This window comes from Arachis ipaensis, chromosome B7 (assembly GCF_059453495.1).
Source record: "Arachis ipaensis isolate K30076 ecotype BB chromosome B7, ASM5945349v1, whole genome shotgun sequence".
Lineage (NCBI taxonomy): Eukaryota > Viridiplantae > Streptophyta > Magnoliopsida > Fabales > Fabaceae > Arachis > Arachis ipaensis.
In genome coordinates this window covers 99633708-99651323 of record NC_142442.1, presented here as the reverse complement: position 1 = coordinate 99651323, position 17616 = coordinate 99633708, and the positions used below count along the sequence as shown (strand labels likewise).

General features: G+C 37.1%; 1 non-coding gene across 1 annotated transcript; it reads left to right on the top strand.

Moving 5' to 3' along the window:
• The first annotated feature begins 16319 nt into the window (after nucleotides 1-16319).
• Nucleotides 16320-16428, top strand: LOC148553501 (small nucleolar RNA R71). The gene has a single exon (XR_015893077.1). It is a non-coding gene; the product is annotated as a small nucleolar RNA R71 (small nucleolar RNA).
• The last annotated feature ends 1188 nt before the right edge of the window (nucleotides 16429-17616 follow it).

The following is a 17616-nucleotide window of genomic DNA, read 5'->3' as shown; positions in this document are numbered from 1 at the left end:
CAAACCGATGATTTTGTATCCTTAGTTTATTTTCTGTAATAGTAGTTTCATTATTTATTTGATTTTTATTGAGTTTTACTGTCTTTCCTTCATTTTACGTGTGTTTTGATCATGCAGATATTCTAGAACAGGAACCGGACACTTAGAAAATTTTTCCTCACCCGGAAGAAGGTTGATTCGGTGCCGTGCATGCGTACAGTAAGAGAAGTTGATTTTGGAAGGTCCACGCTGAACTTGGTGTAACACTCTAACTACCAAAGCTCACGCTTCCGGCTGCGCGACTCTAATAGCTCGGACATTACGACGACACTTATACTATTTAATACTAAAATATGAGCCTGTTTAAAACTTTAAACCGTAATACCGCTCCCAAAAATAATTTCGTTCGATAACGTACATCCATAAATACCATACAACTTACAACAACTCATAAAGAGTACATCCATATATATACATAAATATATATAAATAACTTTACAAGCATTAATCAATACAATTCCTATCCCTCTTACAGAATATATCAAGATAAGGGCGAGGGTACAATAAATAATAATCTAAAGCAATACAGAGCATCTCAACAACAAATAAATAAACTCTTCGTGACTTCTGCGTCCAACTCCTGAAAGGGGAAAAATGTAGGGGGGTGAGAACATCATCCTCGAAAGGGTTCTCAGTAGAGGGTTTTTGGGAATTACTATAATAGGATACGTGAAGATAAACCGTACTAGTGATAAATAACTTACTTATGCCTCTTTTCAAAAACAACGGTTTACAATAAAAGCAAAGGTCGGAAATCTTTTCTAAAAGAGGAACCGTTCAATTCTCAAAAACTCAAAAGCCTTTCAAAACGGTTTATCTATGCTGAACCAAAATATCCTTTCATATTTTATTCCAAACCGAAAACACAAAACCAAAAATCAACCATCGGTTTATCTCATTTCAACCATGGCCCTAGGCCCAAACAATCTAACCATCAACCAATCACCACAATCCAACAGAGTCCCAGTTGCAAACACAGATAGGAAGTTCAAGCACAAACAAACAGTGACGGCAAGTAGAACAAATAGCAGTTAATTACAAGTAGTCACAAAGGCAAACCAAGTACACTATGCACACCCAAACAATGTCACATAGATGCATATGATGCATGCCTGACCTAGTGGCTGATGATATCATCTGTCGGTTATAGAGCCAACCCGACAAGTCCTGGTAGGTAACCATTGGACTGTCCCTCTGTCGCGCATTGCCAACTCGAGTTATACTCATCATAAACTTGATCATAATCATGATCCATATCCATCACCCTCACTGGTGAATATTTACGGGGGCGAGCTCATCCGGGGCTTTCACAGTGCCCGGCCACACTTACGACATAGGGTCAGCAGAGTCTCGAGTCTCCACCTGGAGCACGTGGTGGCTAGCCACTACTTTCTCCCAGGGAACTCGTGCCTCTGATAGTGGAAGTGTAAATCACAATTATCAATAATTCAGCATATACATGCATTCATTCTCATCCATGGATCAACATCCATCTCAGCCATCCGGCTCACGGTTTAGTCCAGAACCAGCCAATATTCATAGCATACACAGCCATTCTGGCTCACGGTTCAATCCAGAACCAGCCAATATTCATAATCATACACAGCCATTTTAGCCCATAACAAAACAGCACTTCCACCATTCAACATCATCAAATTCATAAAATCGGCATTTAAGCCATAAATCACTTTTTCTCAATTCATTTCACTTTGAAATCAAGTTTCAACTCTTTTCAGCCTTGGCTTTAAAGATCTCATTTCTCAAATCATCTCAGGCTCATAAGCCACTTTTACTCACGATAGATTTTCCTTTTAAAACAATGCCACTCTCGGCATCCTCTTTCAAAACTTCCATAACCATGGAAAGTTAAAGATTCATTTTGAAACATTCAAAATCATCCATCCAATAATGGAATTTTATAACAAAGGTTCCTTGGCAGAATCCCAAGTCCTTAGGGGAAATTAATGTAACTTAATTTCTCAAATTCACTTAAAATCATTAAAACATTGGCTTCCTGATTTGAGTAACAAAATAGGATCTAAGCCATACAGAGTCATAAAGTCAATTACTCTTTTCAAAGCCGTTTCCTTTACTTAAACAAAAATCAGCCTCAACCACATGAGAAAATTCTAAAGCGTTTCAACTGCCCAGAAATTGTTTTAGTCTTATAAAAATTCAGAACTCAAGGAGTACTTAAAACCTTTCCCAAAACACTTTAAAATGAGACTTGTCAATAGATGCTCGTGTTCTTTCAAAGCCATTGAAACTTCTTTAATTGAAACCCCCAAGTCAAATCCAAAGGCATAAACCCTTTTCACATTCAAGCAGCCTTAAAGCATAAGTTTCATTGAAATAACTTGTTCACAAGGGAAATGTAATACTATGCTTAAGAAATAAGACTAAATCACAATTTCCTTTCTAATAATTCATTTTAAAAGCATAAGTCACCCCTTTCTTAATAATTCAGATAAAATAGTAGAAGCCGTTAACTCGTAAGTTTCGAAATAACGTTTCAGTAAAGTCCTGGATTCTACCAGAATTTCGACAGCACCTCCCCTAAAACTTGGACTTTGCCACCCGGATCGGGTCCCAACAAAACAGTCCACAATCCTTTTCAACAGCCCAACATCCAAAATCAGTTCAAGGCGAGCCAAAATCCAACAGTCTTCTCAATTCCATTTTTCAAGAAAACCTTTTCAAGAATCAAATCATTATCAGCCGAATAAACTCATTTCTAAAGTTTCAAAGAAACGGATCAGTAACAATCATTTATCAATAACGAGATCATTTAAAGCAAGCCAGGCTGAATTCAAGAGTGTATTATCTTTTTCACATTCTCAAGAAAATCAACTCAACTCAAATCAATTCCCAACGGATTAAACCCGATCTCAAAGCTTTAAAAGAATCAACTTCAAAAGCATTTCGTTTCATAAAACCACACAACAATTCAGCCAACAAACATTCATAATCACTCGAGACAATCAAATAATACATAAGGCTGCTACAACCACCAAAAACACATTGTCTCACATCAGTATCCATATGTAATAATTCCAATATAAAAAATAGTTTTCGGAAAGCGCCCCTACCTCAAAACGCAATTCCATAACCCAACGTCTCACAGAGTCCTTTCCGCCTCAACCCGAACTGACGGCAACTAAAACCTTAGCTCTCAGTCACGTTCGCAATAACCATAGCAACATTAATCGCAACATACAATAATCAGGACTCGACCCGACGTTATCAAAACTCATATTCATTAACCGAAACACAACAGAATAATAACGCGAGATTTTCTGAAACATAAATACTTACTGAACTTGCGAAACAAAGCAGCTGTGATTTCGAACAGGCCCGACAACAACTCCGGCGGCGGCCAGAAGCTTCAGTGGATCAACTATAGAAACCACACAGCATTAAAACCTTCTCAAAATCTAAAAAGGCAGAAACCTCAATTAAAACCCTTACCGGCAAACTTTTCTGGCGACGGCAGTAGGGTCTTAAGTGGCAGAAGCTCAGCCCAGAGCTCCGGTGGCGATTCCGGAAGTCACAGAACCACTCCCGGCGGCCAGAATCACAGAGATGTAGCTCCTTTCTCTAGCAGCGGCACCTGCGGCAGTCTAATCCCTCTTTCAACTGCAGTTCAGCCTACCATCACCAGCAACGGTGAGCTCAGATGGTGGTCGCGACGACGTCCATTCCGACGGAGGCGGTGGTGTCCACGACGACGGCGGCAAGAACGGCGGGGATAGCCTCGCGTAGCACGGCGGCGCCTAACCCTTCCCCCACCACGGGCTCTCTACGTCGCTCTCCTTTGTGGCGGCTCTAGTGGCGGCGGCTGCAACTCCGGTCTCTATTCGTGAATCCCAGGGTGGCGGCCCTCGACCACCCTCTTCCTCGCGTAGCTCTCTGTCTCAACGTCTCCCTCTTCCTCTGGCTCCCTCTGCAAGCATGCACTCATTGTGAAACGGCGACAGCATTGCGGAGATTCGACGGCAGCGGCGCAAGTGATGACTCACAGGTCAGGCGACGGCGACATGACGGTGGTGGTGAAGCCCGACGCGCCGGCGACGCTCCTCCCTCCCTTCTTCCTTCCTTCCTTCTCCGTGTCTCCCTCACCCCACTTCCCTTTCTGTTTCGTTATTTCCCTCTTCAGATGGCTGTGTGTGTGTTTAGAGTAGAGAGGGGAAGTAGCTGCGGCTGCTTATGTTTGAGGGAACTAAGGTTTCATTTTTGAAACTTAGGGTTGGGGTACTTTTGTAATTTCAAATGAAATTGGGGAAAATATAGTAATTGAAACCCAATTAAATCCAACACTAATTGTATATAGAAAATACCATTTCCTTATTAATTCTACAAATTATTTTCAATAAAATATTCAAATCCAATAATTAAAAATAATATAATTAAATCTTTTATTTTCCCAAAATAGCAATATTAATATTTAGAATATTACTTATCTAATCCAAGTCATATAAAATCTTTATTATTTCACAACTACCAACTTTATAATTTGAATATAGGAAATAATCCAATAATTATAAAGTTGGATAATAAATCATAACTTGTCTCAAATTCAATAAATCACAACTTGCCTTAATTATCTTTAATAAAATTATTTCCGAAATTAAGGCTATAAATAACTATATGATTTGAGACTTGATCATAATAAGACTTTTCAAAAGTTCTGGGTCTTACATTCTACCTATCTTATAAAAATTTTTGCCCTCGAAAATTGATACAAAATGAAAGAAATTCCATAACAGTTCACCCTTGAACACATTTAAGGAAGAAGCAAAAATATCTCAAAATATAAACATATATATGTTTTTTTTTTCAAATACTTGGATGGTCGTATGCTTAACAATACAAAGGTAGGAGTGTGATTGCAAAGCAAACGTTACAAGATAGGCTCAATGCACAAGGTCATATGATCTCAAAGCTTTATAGAAACTTGAGGTGCCAAAATAGGGTGCAAATCAAGATAGGCGTTCATAAAGCAAAATGGTAATTAGTGTGGTAAAAGGCTGCAAAGCATGTTGGTATTTAAACAGTGGCATAACGTTCGCTGACAATTCTCATTCCCACTTTAGAACTTCAATTTCCCAACTCCACCAATCATTTTACAACCTTATTGCCAATCATAAGCCTAACAACCGCAAACCCATTCGCAAGAAACAGAACACCCACAACTCATAACGTTTTACACCTACCACTTCACCTGCCATACACACATATCAAGTCTTAAAGAACTAACGCATCGCGCTACTACGTCTACAAGTCGCACGTGATATCAAAACAATTCTCGAGTCTACTCAGAAAGATACCAGATTTAGAACGGAGAGACAATTGTCACGGACAAACCTCATAGATTTGAACGAATGTATCCAATTCTAGATAAACAAGGATGTCCAAGCAATGAAGTTTGCTAGAAACAATTCAATTGACAACTTCAAAGATAACCCTTGGATCCAAGAAATTCAATAGGACCAATAAGAAGAGAACCAGCGCCTTAGTTCGAAACAAATTCAAATTGAGTCGAAGAAGTAGGAGGTTTACAGGAAAGAATATCTCGAACCCAGGACAAAGCTCACAGAACTCAAGAGCACGATTACAAATACTTTCGAATACATTGTTCATGAAAAAGTCGAAAACTTGTGAAAAAACCACTTTGCAGTCTAGAAGAAAAGTTGAGCAACAAACATTCTTCAAGAGAGTAGTAAAAGCATAAATGTGGCTTTACTTAAATACAATTTCATGTTGAAGTAGATCATGTAGAGTTTTAAAAACAAAATGCACACAAGTTTGGCTAAGAGCTAAAATATTTCCTCAAATATTTTAGAAAGATAGTTAGGTGCACGACCTAACCAAAAGCAGTTCATAAAAACTCGGAAGTAATAAAATGCTTGTTCAAAATTCTCAAAATTTCATATTCAAACAAGCGTGTATAACATTTATAGCAAGTACGAAAGAGGAAGTTAAACTCTTTTTAGAAAAGAAACTTCGATGTAAAAATTTGCTTACAATTTGGTAAAGGTAATAAGTAGTGTGTTACAAATGAACCGATTTCCACTAAACAAGGAACCTTTTCAAAACTTCATTTAAAATAGCGCATGCCAACTTTAAATTAACTTCGCCAAAATTGAACAATGGTTTCAATCTCAATCAAGCAATAGAAAATAAATTCCGTTTAATATTTCTTCAAAGAGAATTCAAAACTTCTTTAAAAAAGTTCAAAACAAGACTCCAAAAGTGTTCTTGAAATCACCATCTCAGAAGAACATTCAAGAAGTTTAAGATGTACTAAATAGGAGTCAAGCCATACTAGAAAGGACCTTAAATCAAAGTAGTTCAAACAAGATTCACTAGGCATGAGTCATCAAACAAGCTTTCAATTGATCCAAAAGAATACAAAAGTCATACGAAAGACGACTCAATCATTAGTAATTTCTCAAGGATAAATCTTTGACTAAAACTCTAGTAAAGACAATGAGAGGATAAACGATGAACCATTTTGAAATGAATCAAACTGACTCATATAGGAATGAGATTCACAAGAAAATAAAAACCAAGATCAATGGTAACATTCACAAGGTGTAAAAGGTTAGTTAAAAACAAAGTCAAACATGACGTTCATGGAGATAGAAAGCTTAAGAGAGACTTTAGTCCGTTCGTAATAAGAAAGCTATGAGTCCAACATTCTCAAAAGAAACAGCAATGGCATAAATAATGTGGTATGCTAAATCAAACTCAAATCAAAGATAAATTAAGTGAAGTTTATCAAACGAAACTCAACCAGAATAAAAGCAAAAAATCCTTCCTTTCCAGAATTTCAAAAAATATCCAAATACACAATCAAACAAGGATGTCCATTGAAACTATAGTAAAATTACTAGAAAGTCAAGTTGTATTTTAAGTAGGTGCAGTCCTATAAACCAGTAAAAGTACGAGCGAGGTATTAGAAATAAAGAGTTGTTAAACTGGATAAGAAATCTTCAAATCTTTACATATAGATAAGTATATGTCTTTTTAACAGCAATTTTCATAAAAATCTCAAAATTGGCTGTGGTCACTATCAAATAAGAGAAAAACTGAATCAACAATTTCTCTAAGAATGTACTCGAAATCAGGAGTTAAAATGCACAGTGCATTAGGACCAGTTCAAGGCCATATTAAAGAATACAGGAATCAGGAAGAACTCAAACAGAGGAAGATAGATGCAACAAGGATTTCAAACAAGCATATGCACTTAAGATCAATCAAGAAGGCATGTGAATAGAGGAATAGAGTTGAAAAAATCAAACTACCTTTCAAGAGGATTAGTAAACAAGAACTTCAAGTTAGGATATGAAAGAACAGGTCGACTTGAACAGAAATCAAGACACAACTGAATGGCCTCGAGAAATAGTTTCCAACGTTCCTAAAACCCGCGATTCGCTTTACTCAAAACTCGTATAACAACTATGATAACCCATCAGTGTCCTCATATACATAATTCACTAGTATTAAGTCGGCCAAACTAAATAGCAAGAATTATGCAATGCAAGACTAACAGCGTTAATCAATAGACCGTCATGTGTATAAAGCTCTAATTCTTGTCATTCGACAAGACCTAATACATGCAAACACTCAGAGTATGCAACTGAAGCATATTCGGTCTATTCCTCAGGCTCTACAAGAAGGACTACTCTGATACCACAATGTAACACCCTAACTACCAAAGCTCATGCTTTCGGCTGCGCGACTCTGATAGCTCGGACATTAGGACGACACTTATACTATTTAAAACTAAAATATGAGCCTGTTTAAAACTTTAAACCGTAATACTGCTCCCAAAAAAAATTTCGTTCGATAACGTACATCCATAAATACCATACAACTTACAACAACTCATAAAGAGTACATCCATATATATACATAAATATATATAAATAACCTTACAAGCATTAACCAATACAATTCCTATCCCTCTTACAGAATATATCAAGGTAAGGGCGAGGGTACAATAAATAATAATCTAAAGCAATACAGAGCATCTCAACAACAAATAAATAAACTCTTCGTGACTTCTGTGCCCAAATCCTGAAAGGGGAAAAATGTAGGGGGGGTGAGAACATCATCCTCGAAAGGGTTCTCAGTAGAGGGTTTTAGGGAATTACAGTAATAGGATACGTGAAGATAAACCGTACCAGTGATAAATAACTGACTTATGCCTCTTTTCAAAAACAACGATTTACAATAAAAGCAAAGGTCGGAAATCTTTTCTTAAAGAGGAACCGTTCAATTCTCAAAAACTCAAAAGCCTTTCAAAACGGTTTATCTATGCTGAACCAAAATAGCCTATCATATTTTATTCCAAACCGAAAACACAAAACCGAAAATCAACCATCGGTTCATCTTATTTCCACCATGGCCCTACGCCCAAATAATCTAACCATCAACCATTCTCCACAATCCAACAGAGTCCCAGTTGCAAACACAGATAGGAAGTTCAAGCACAAACAAACAGTGATGGCAAGTAGAACAAATAGCAGTTAATTACAAGTAGTCACAAAGGCAAACCAAGTACAATATGCACACCCAAACAATGTCACATAGATGCATATGATGCATGCCTGTCCTAGTGGCTGATGATATCATCTGTCGGTTATAGAGCCAACCCGACAAGTCCTGGTAGCTAACCATTGGACTGTCCTTCTGTCGCGCATCCCCAACTCGAGTTATACTCATCATAAACTTGATCATAATCATGATCCATATCCATCACCCTCACTGGTGAATATTTACGGGGGCGAGCTCATCCGGGGCTTTCACAGTGCCCGGCCACACTTACGATATAGGGTCAGCAGAGTCTCGGGTCTCCACCTGGAGCACGTGGTGGCTAGCCACTACTTTCTCCCAGGGAACTCGTGCCTCTGATAGTGGAAGTGCAAATCACAATTATCAATAATTCAACATATACATGCATTCATTCTCATCCATAGATCAACATCCATCTCAGCCATCCGGCTCAGGGTTCAGTCCAAAACCAGCCAATATTCATAGCATACACAGCCATTCTGGCTCACGGTTCAATACAGAACCAGTCAATATTCATAATTATACAAAGCCATTCTGGCCGATAACAAAACAACACTTCTACTATTCAACATCATCAAATTCATAAAATCGGCATTTAAGCCATAAATCACTTTTTCTCAATTCATTTCACTTTGAAATCAAGTTTCAACTCTTTTCAGCCTTGGCTTTAAAGATCTCATTTCTCAAATCATCTCAGGCTCATAAGCCACTTTTACTCAAGGTAGATTCCCCTTTTAAAATAATGCCACTCTCGGCATCCTCTTTCAAAACTTCCATAACCATGGAAAGTTAGAGATTCATTTTGAAACATTCAAAATATCTATCCAATAATGGAATTTTATAACAAAGGTTCCTTGGCAGAGTCCCAAGTCCTTAGGGGAAATTAATATAACTCATTTTCTCAAATTCACTTAAAATCATTAAAATATTGGCTTCCTGATTTGAGTAACAAAATAGGATCTAAGCCATACAAAGTCATAAAGTCAATTACTCTTTTCAAAGCTGTTTCCTTTACTTAAACAAAAATCAGCCTCAACCACATGAGGAAATTCTAAAGCGTTTCAACTGCCCAGAAATTGTTTTAGTCTTACAAAAATTCAGAACTCAAGGAGTACTTAAAACCTTTCCCAAAACACTTTAAAATGATACTTATCAATAGACGCTCGGGTTCTTTCAAAGCCATTGAAACTTCTTTAATTGAAACCCCCAAGTCAAATCCAAAGGCATAAACCCTTTTCACATTCAAGCAGCCTTAAAGCATAAGTTTCATTTAAATAACTTGTTCACAAGGGAAATGTAATACTTTGCTTAAGAAATAAGACTAAATCACAATTTCCTTTCTAATAATTCATTTCAAAAGCATAAGTCACCCCTTTCTTAATAATTCAGATAAAATAGTAGAAACCGTTAACTCGTAAGTTTCCAAATAACGTTTCAGTAAAGTCCCGGATTCTACCGGAATTTTGACAGCACCTCCCCTAAAACTTGGACTTTGCCACCCGGTTCGGGTCCCAACAAAATAGTCCACAATCCTTTTCAACAGCCCAACATCCAAAATCAGTTCAAGGCGAGCCAAAATCCAACAGTCATCTCAATTCCATTTTTCATGAAAACCTTTTCAAGAATCAAATCATTATCAGCCGAATAAACTCATTTCTAAAGTTTCAGAGAAACGGCTCAGTAATAATCATTTATCTATAACCAGATCATTTAAAGCAAGCCAGGCTGAATTCAAGAGTGTATTATCTTTTTCACATTCTCAAGAAAATCAACTCAACTCAAATCAATTCCCAACGGATTAAACCCGATCTCAAAGCTTTAAAAGAATCAACTTCAAAAGCATTTCGTTTCATAAAACCACACAACAATTCAGCCAACAAACATTCATAATCACTCGAGACAATCAAATAATACATAAGGCTGCTACAACCACCAAATACACATTGTCTCACATCAGTATCCATATGTAATAATTCCAATATAAAATATAGTTTTCGGAAAGCGCCCCTACCTCAAAACGTAATTCCATAACCCAAACGTCTCACAGAGTCCTTTCCGCCTCAACCCGAACTGACAGCAACCAAAACCTTAGCTCCCAGTCACGTTCGCAATAACCATAGCAACACTAATCGCAACATACAATAATCAGGACTCGACCCCACGTTATCAAAACTTATATTCATTAACCGAACACAACAGAATACTAACGCGAGGTTTTCCGAAACATAAATACTTACTGAACTAGCAAAACGAAGCAGCTGCGATTTCGAACAGGCCCGGCAATAGCTCCGGTGGCGGCCAGAAGCTTCGGTGGATCAACTATAAAAATTGCGTAGCATTAAAACATTCTCGAAATCTAAAAAGGCAGAAGCCTCAATTAAAACCCTTACTGGCAAACTTTTCCGGTGACGGCAGCAGGGTCTCAAGTGGTAGAAGCTCAGCCCAGAGCTCCGATGGCGATTCTAGAACTCACAGAACCACACCCGGCGGCCAGAATCACAGAGATGCAGCTCATTTCTCCAGCAGCGGCACCTGCAGCGGTCTAACCCCTCTTTCAACTACAGTTCAGCCTACCATCACCAGCAACGGCGAGCTCAGATGGTGGTTGCGACGACGTCCGTTCCGATGGAGGCGGTGGTGTCCACGACGACGGCGGCAAGAATGGCGGGGATAGCATCACGCAGCACAGTGGCGCCTGACCCTTCCCCCATCGCGGGCTCTCTGCGTCCCTCTCCTTCGTGGCGGCTCTAGTGGTGGAGGCAGCAACGCCGGTCTCTTTTCGTGAATCCCAGGGCGGCGGCCCTCGACCACCCTCTTCCTCGCGTAGCTCTCTGTCTCAATGTCTCCCTCTTCCTCTAGCTCCCTCTGCAAGCATGCACTGATTGTGAAACGGCGACAGCATTACGAAGATTCGACGGCAGCGACGCGAGTGACCACTCACATGTCAGGCGACGGCGACGTGACTGTGGTGGTGAAGCCCGACGCGCCGGCGATGCTCCTCTCTCCCCTCTTCCTTCCTTCCTTCTCCGTGTCTCCCTCACCCCACTTCCCTTTCTGTTTCCTTATTTCCCTCTTCAGGTGGCTGTGTGTGTGTTTAGAGTAGAGAGGGGCAGTAGCTGCAGCTGCTTAGGTTTGAGGGAACTAGGGTTTCATTTTTGAAACTTAGGGTTGGGGTACTTTTTTAATTTCAAATGAAATTGGGGGAAAATATAGTAATTGAAACCCAACTAAATCCAACACTAATTGTATATAGAAAATACCATTTGCTCATCAATTCTACAAATTATTTTCAATAAAATATTCAAATCCAATAATTGAAAATAATATAATTAAATCTTTTATTTTCCCAAAATAGCAATATTAATATTTAGAATATTACTTATCTAATTCAAGTCATATAAAATCCTTATTATTTCACAACTACCAACTTTATAATTTGAATATAGGAAATAATTCAATAATTATAAAATTGGATAATAATTCATAACTTGTCTCAAATTTAATAAATCACAACTTGCCTTAATTATCTTTAATAAAATTATTTCCGAAATTAAGGCTATAAATAACTATATGATTTGAGACTTGATCATAATAAGACTTTTCAAAAGTTCTGGGTCTTACACTTGAAATTTCCCAAGTTCAGCGTGGAGAGCGGCGTAATAACATGCAAGGTGCGAAGCGTATGGCATTGAACTTAGTCTTTGCAAGTTCAGCGTAGAAGTGTGCGTGGAAAGATCGAATTGTTCTCTGCCAGGTCCAAGCTGAACTTGGAATTCTCCAAGTTCAACATGGAGAACAACGTAAATTTTGTGCATTTGATGAAAGGCCTACGCTGAACATGGGAAATCCCAAGTTCAACATGGTGAACGACGCATAAAAGGATCACAAATAAGCCAAAGCACTGGCGCTGAACTTTCTCCTCTCAAGTTCAGCGTGTGGAGACTATCAAAAAAAAAGAAAAGAAAAAAAGAAGAGAAAAATAAGAAAAAGAATAAAAGAAAATGTGAAAAAAAGGGAGGTTGACGCCGAACTTGTTCAGCACCAAGTTCTGCGTGGGGAGAAGATTTCCTATACGTGAGTCACGGCGCCGAACGTCTTTATCATCAAGTTCGGCGCCAACTTCTAATTATGATTCATATCACTCACCATATCCCATAAATCCCATACCCAATCATATGATTCCTTCCTCACATCCCTTCCTGATTCACTTTCCTTTCTTTCTTTCCCCTTTTGTTCTTTCATTACAACCCTTTTGACCAAAGTAAGCCCATTCCCTTGACCTCCAACCATGATCACATATATATTCCCCTACCCCTCAGCCCTATATAATTGGGGTTGGTCGGATGATATATGTATATATATACATGATATATAGTAGGGGTATCGGGATGGGCGGTTTATATATATATATATAAATAAAATAATACTAATAATAATAACAAAAAAATAAATAAATACATAAATAAATATCTACACATAAAGAAAAAAACAAGTTTTAATTTTTATCTTTTTTGTCCTTTTATTATTTTCGGCTTTTTTTGCAATAATTTTTGTTTTTACTCCTCCGTGCACTTTTTATGTCCCTCCCTGTTTTCAGATTTTCTTTGCTTGAGGACAAGCAAACTTTTATGTTTGGTGTTGTTGCTTCGCTTGTGGCTTTTGGCTTTTCTGTATATTTTAATAGCACAAAAGGGAGGCAAATCTTCTTCACGGAGGAGCACAGTGTGAATAATGAGACGGCCACTAGGATAACTGAGGTGGTTAAGTTCCTTTCATTCTATATTTCCTCCCGCTCTTATTATGCTATATTCCTGTTTTCTGCTATTTTTGTTATTGCATGAACAATTATTATTTCAATTCCTATGTTCTAGTTTAATTTACTGTTTCTTTTGTTATTTGATTTTTATTCTGAAAGGGTGTCTCATGTATTGCTCACTGAGCTTGAATCCAAAGAAAAAAATAAGGAAAAGAAATGATGTATTGCATGAGAAATTGAGTTTATGTTAAAGATTGGTCTTATTTACTTAAATGTGGTGGTGTTATCTATGATTTTGAATGCATGATATGAACAATGCATATTTGAATTTGAATCAAAGGATGTTGATGCATGAGGAACAGAAATTTAGAGAACTATTATGAATCCTCTGAATTAAACAAATGCTTAATCCTTGAAGCAAAAGAAACAGCAAAAAAAAAAGCAAGGTCCAAGGCTCAATGGCTAGAAAGGTCAAATATGATTAAAAGCTAAAAGAGTTGTTTTCCTAGCCATATGCTTGTGGTGTAATTGTGTCAAGTAATCCTTGAGATAGAGCACTAAGAGTCTAGGTCAAGTGCATTTAACAGAGTATGCCAAAGGCTTTGGGCACCATTTTCTGGGAGTAACTGAAAGAAAAATCAGAACTTAAAGAAAGTTCCCCAGTTAAGTGCTTATGGTATTTTTGTGTCAAGTGAAGCTTGAGACAAAGCATTTAACGTCACGGCTAGGCTCAAGGTGCAAAGCACCAAAGAAAAGAGAATGGAAAAAATTTTTGCTATGTTCAAGGATTAATCCGAAGTAAACAGATTAGAGAATTCATAATATTATCCAGATTCCAATTCCAAATGACAGTGACATTCCTCTGATTCAAATGATAGTGAGATAGCAAAACTGTTCAGAATTACAATGAATAAACCCCATTTTAAGAATAGACCTGAGCATAACTGAACTCTCACTTCTCATGCAAATTCACATCTTAATCATGTACTTATTTTGGTTGCTTGAGGACAAGAAACAATTCAAGTTTGGTGTTGTGATGCGTGAGCATCTTCTCTGTCTTTTCCTTGTGAATTTGCACTTGAATTGCTAAGTTTAATCAAAATTTAATATATTTTAGCCACTATGAATGCTACTTTGATTTGTTTACAATTTCTGTTTATTTTAGGTAGCATTTGGATGGATTTGACAGAGTTTTGTAGCAGAAAAGGAAGAAAGCGAATGATGCTGTCAACCCCGACCTCCTTGCACTCAAACAGAAATAATATAAGCTACAAAGATTCAATTGACGTGATTCCAGCGACATTGGAAAGCTAACTTCTAGAGCCTTCTAACGATATATAATAGTATACCCTTTTCTTCCATTTCATATGTACAACCCCACGCTGAACTTGAAGAACTCCATGTTCAGCGCCAGATCAAAAGCTCCAAAGAAAGTTTGCGCACATCACTCCACACTGAACTTAGGTTAATCCAAGTTTAGCGTGGACTCAAGAAAAGCCAATGAAGAAGCCGCTACCTCATCCACATTGAACTTGAGAATTTCCAAGTTCATCGTGGACCTTAATAACTCAAGTGGTCCCTAATTCATTCCAAAGGCCGCATGGATTGATTAAATTAATTTTGATTTAAACTTTTATTTTATTTATAATTAAGAAAAGATATTATTTAGTTTAGGAATTATATTTTTACATTAATTACGATTGGATATAAAAGGGAAAAGAATCATCCCTTCGGGCTCTTCTCTTCTCTCTTACCTCATTCCACAATTTACAATTTACCTGAATCATAGTTTTCTCTCTAAACCATGATCAACTAAACCTCCACTATTACGATTAGGAGCTCTGTCTATTGTATGGATTGATACTATTTTTTTTCTATTTTAATTTATGTACTGAATTATATTTCGAGAATTGTTTTCGTTCTTTATCTTATGAATTTGGGTGGAACGAAAGTATGACCATTTTTCTAATTGAGTTCTTGTATAACTTGGAAAAGCTCTTTACTTGAATAACAACTTGAAAACATATTCTCCTAAATCACTAATTATCTGGATTTAATGGGACACGTGACATATAATCCTCTTATATTTAGTTAATTAGGATTTCTATGGCACATAAACTAGAATTAGGCTTCACCCTCTAATTGGAATTAAGTGACCAAGGAATTGGCAATTGATGAAGGTTAGAAGAGACTAAAAAGGTCTAAGGAATTAGGGTTTAGTCACATATAGTTTGCCATGAATTAAATCTTGCATGATTAAAATAGTTAGTAAGAAAAGTCAATCCAAAAAATAGATATCTCTGAAGCCTTAACTATTTCTCCATATATTATTCATTACTTGTTTACTGCTTGCTTTTCTGATATTCTGAATTTACTGTTCATGAATTTGATACCCAATCACCATTTTCTGTTTGTCTAACTAAGGCAATCACTCAATCATTGTTCCTTGATCCATCAATCCTCGTGGGATCGATCCTCACTCACCTGAGGTATTACTTGGTATGACCCGGTGCACTTGCTGGTTAGTTTGTGGACTTTAAATTCTGCACCAGTTCTCCCATGTAATTCACCTCCTCCATGGTGGGTTGATCAGGATCATAAGCTTCTACTTCAGAAGAAGCTTCCTGAGTGCTGCCAGCTACAGCTTGCATTCCAATCAAATACTGTGAAATCATATTGACCTGTTGGGTCAAGATCTTGTTCTGAGCCAATATGGCATTCAGAGTATCAACATCAAGAACTCCTTTCTTCTGAGGGATCCCATTATTTACAGGATTTCTCTCAAAGGTGTACATGAATTGGTTGTTTGCAACCATCTCAATGAGTTCTCTTTCTTCTGCAGGCGTTTTCTTCAAGTGGAGTAATCCACCAGCCGAGCTGTTCAATGATATTTTGGACATCTCAAAAAGACCATCATAGAAAATTCCTAGTATAGACCATTCTGAGAGCATGTCAGGAGGACACCTCTTGATCAGTTACTTGTATCTTTTCCAAGCTTCATTGAGGGATTCACCTTCTTTTTGTCTGAAGGTTTAAACTTCCACTCTGATTTTGCTCATCCTTTGAGGAGGAAAGAATTTGGCCAAAAAGGCATTGACCAGCTTCTCCCAAGAGTCTAGGCTCTCTTTTGGTTGAGAATCCAACCATATCTTAGCTCTGTCTCTTACAGCAAAGGGAAAGAGCATAAGTCTGTAGACCTCAGGATCTACTCTATTGGTCTTAACAATGTCACAGATTTGCAAGAATTCCGACAGGAATTGGTGTGGATATTCAGGTGGAAGTCCATGGAACTTACAATTCTGTTACAGAAGAGAGACTAACTGAGGCTTAAGCTCAAAGTTGTTAGCTCCAATGGTAGGTACAGAGATACTTCTGCCATAAAAAGTTGGTGGTAGGCATGGTAAAGTCACCAAGAACCTTTCTTGGCTCTCCTTCATGTTCGGCCATGTCTTCAGCTTCTTACTCGAAATTTTCTGAGAGGTTTCTTTTGGAGTGTTGTGCTTTAACTTGTTGTAAGCTCCTCCTTAAAGTCCTCTCAGGTTCAAGATCAAGATTAAAAAGAGGTTTTTTATCCCTGTTCTTGGTCATAAACAAGAAAAGAAGAAACCAGGAAAAGAGGAGAATGGGAGCTTTATGTTCAAGAATAGAGGACTCCGTGTGAGATGTGAAGAAAGAAGAAAAAGAAGAATGAATATAGAAGAAGAAGAAGAAAAAGAAGAAGAAGAATTTGAATAAAGAGAGAAGAAGAATTCAAAAATTAGAAGTGAGAAGAGAAATAAGAATTAAAATATTTTTTGTTTTTATTTTATTTATTTATTTATTTCGAAAATAAAAGTTGATTTAATTAAAAAAAACTGAAAATTAATTAATGAATTTCAAAAAAGAAGAGAGATAAATAGAAGAAGAAATTTTTAAAAATTAGAAGAAAGAGGAATTAGTTAAGAAGTTTTGAAAAAAGAAGAGAGAGAAAACAAGTAACTAATTAAGAAAAGATTTGAAAATAAGATAAGATAGAAGATTAGAAAAGATTTGATTTTAGAAATATTTGAAAAAGTTAACAAGATAAGATAAGAATTGAAAAGGTTTGAAAAAGATTTAATTTTAAAATTTAAAAGAAGATAAGATAGAAAAGATAAGATAAGTTAGGTAAGAAGGATAAGATAAAGAAGTTAAGAAAGGATAAGTTTTAAAATTAAAAAGATTTGAATTAAAAATTTGAAATTTAAAATTTAAATTTGGAA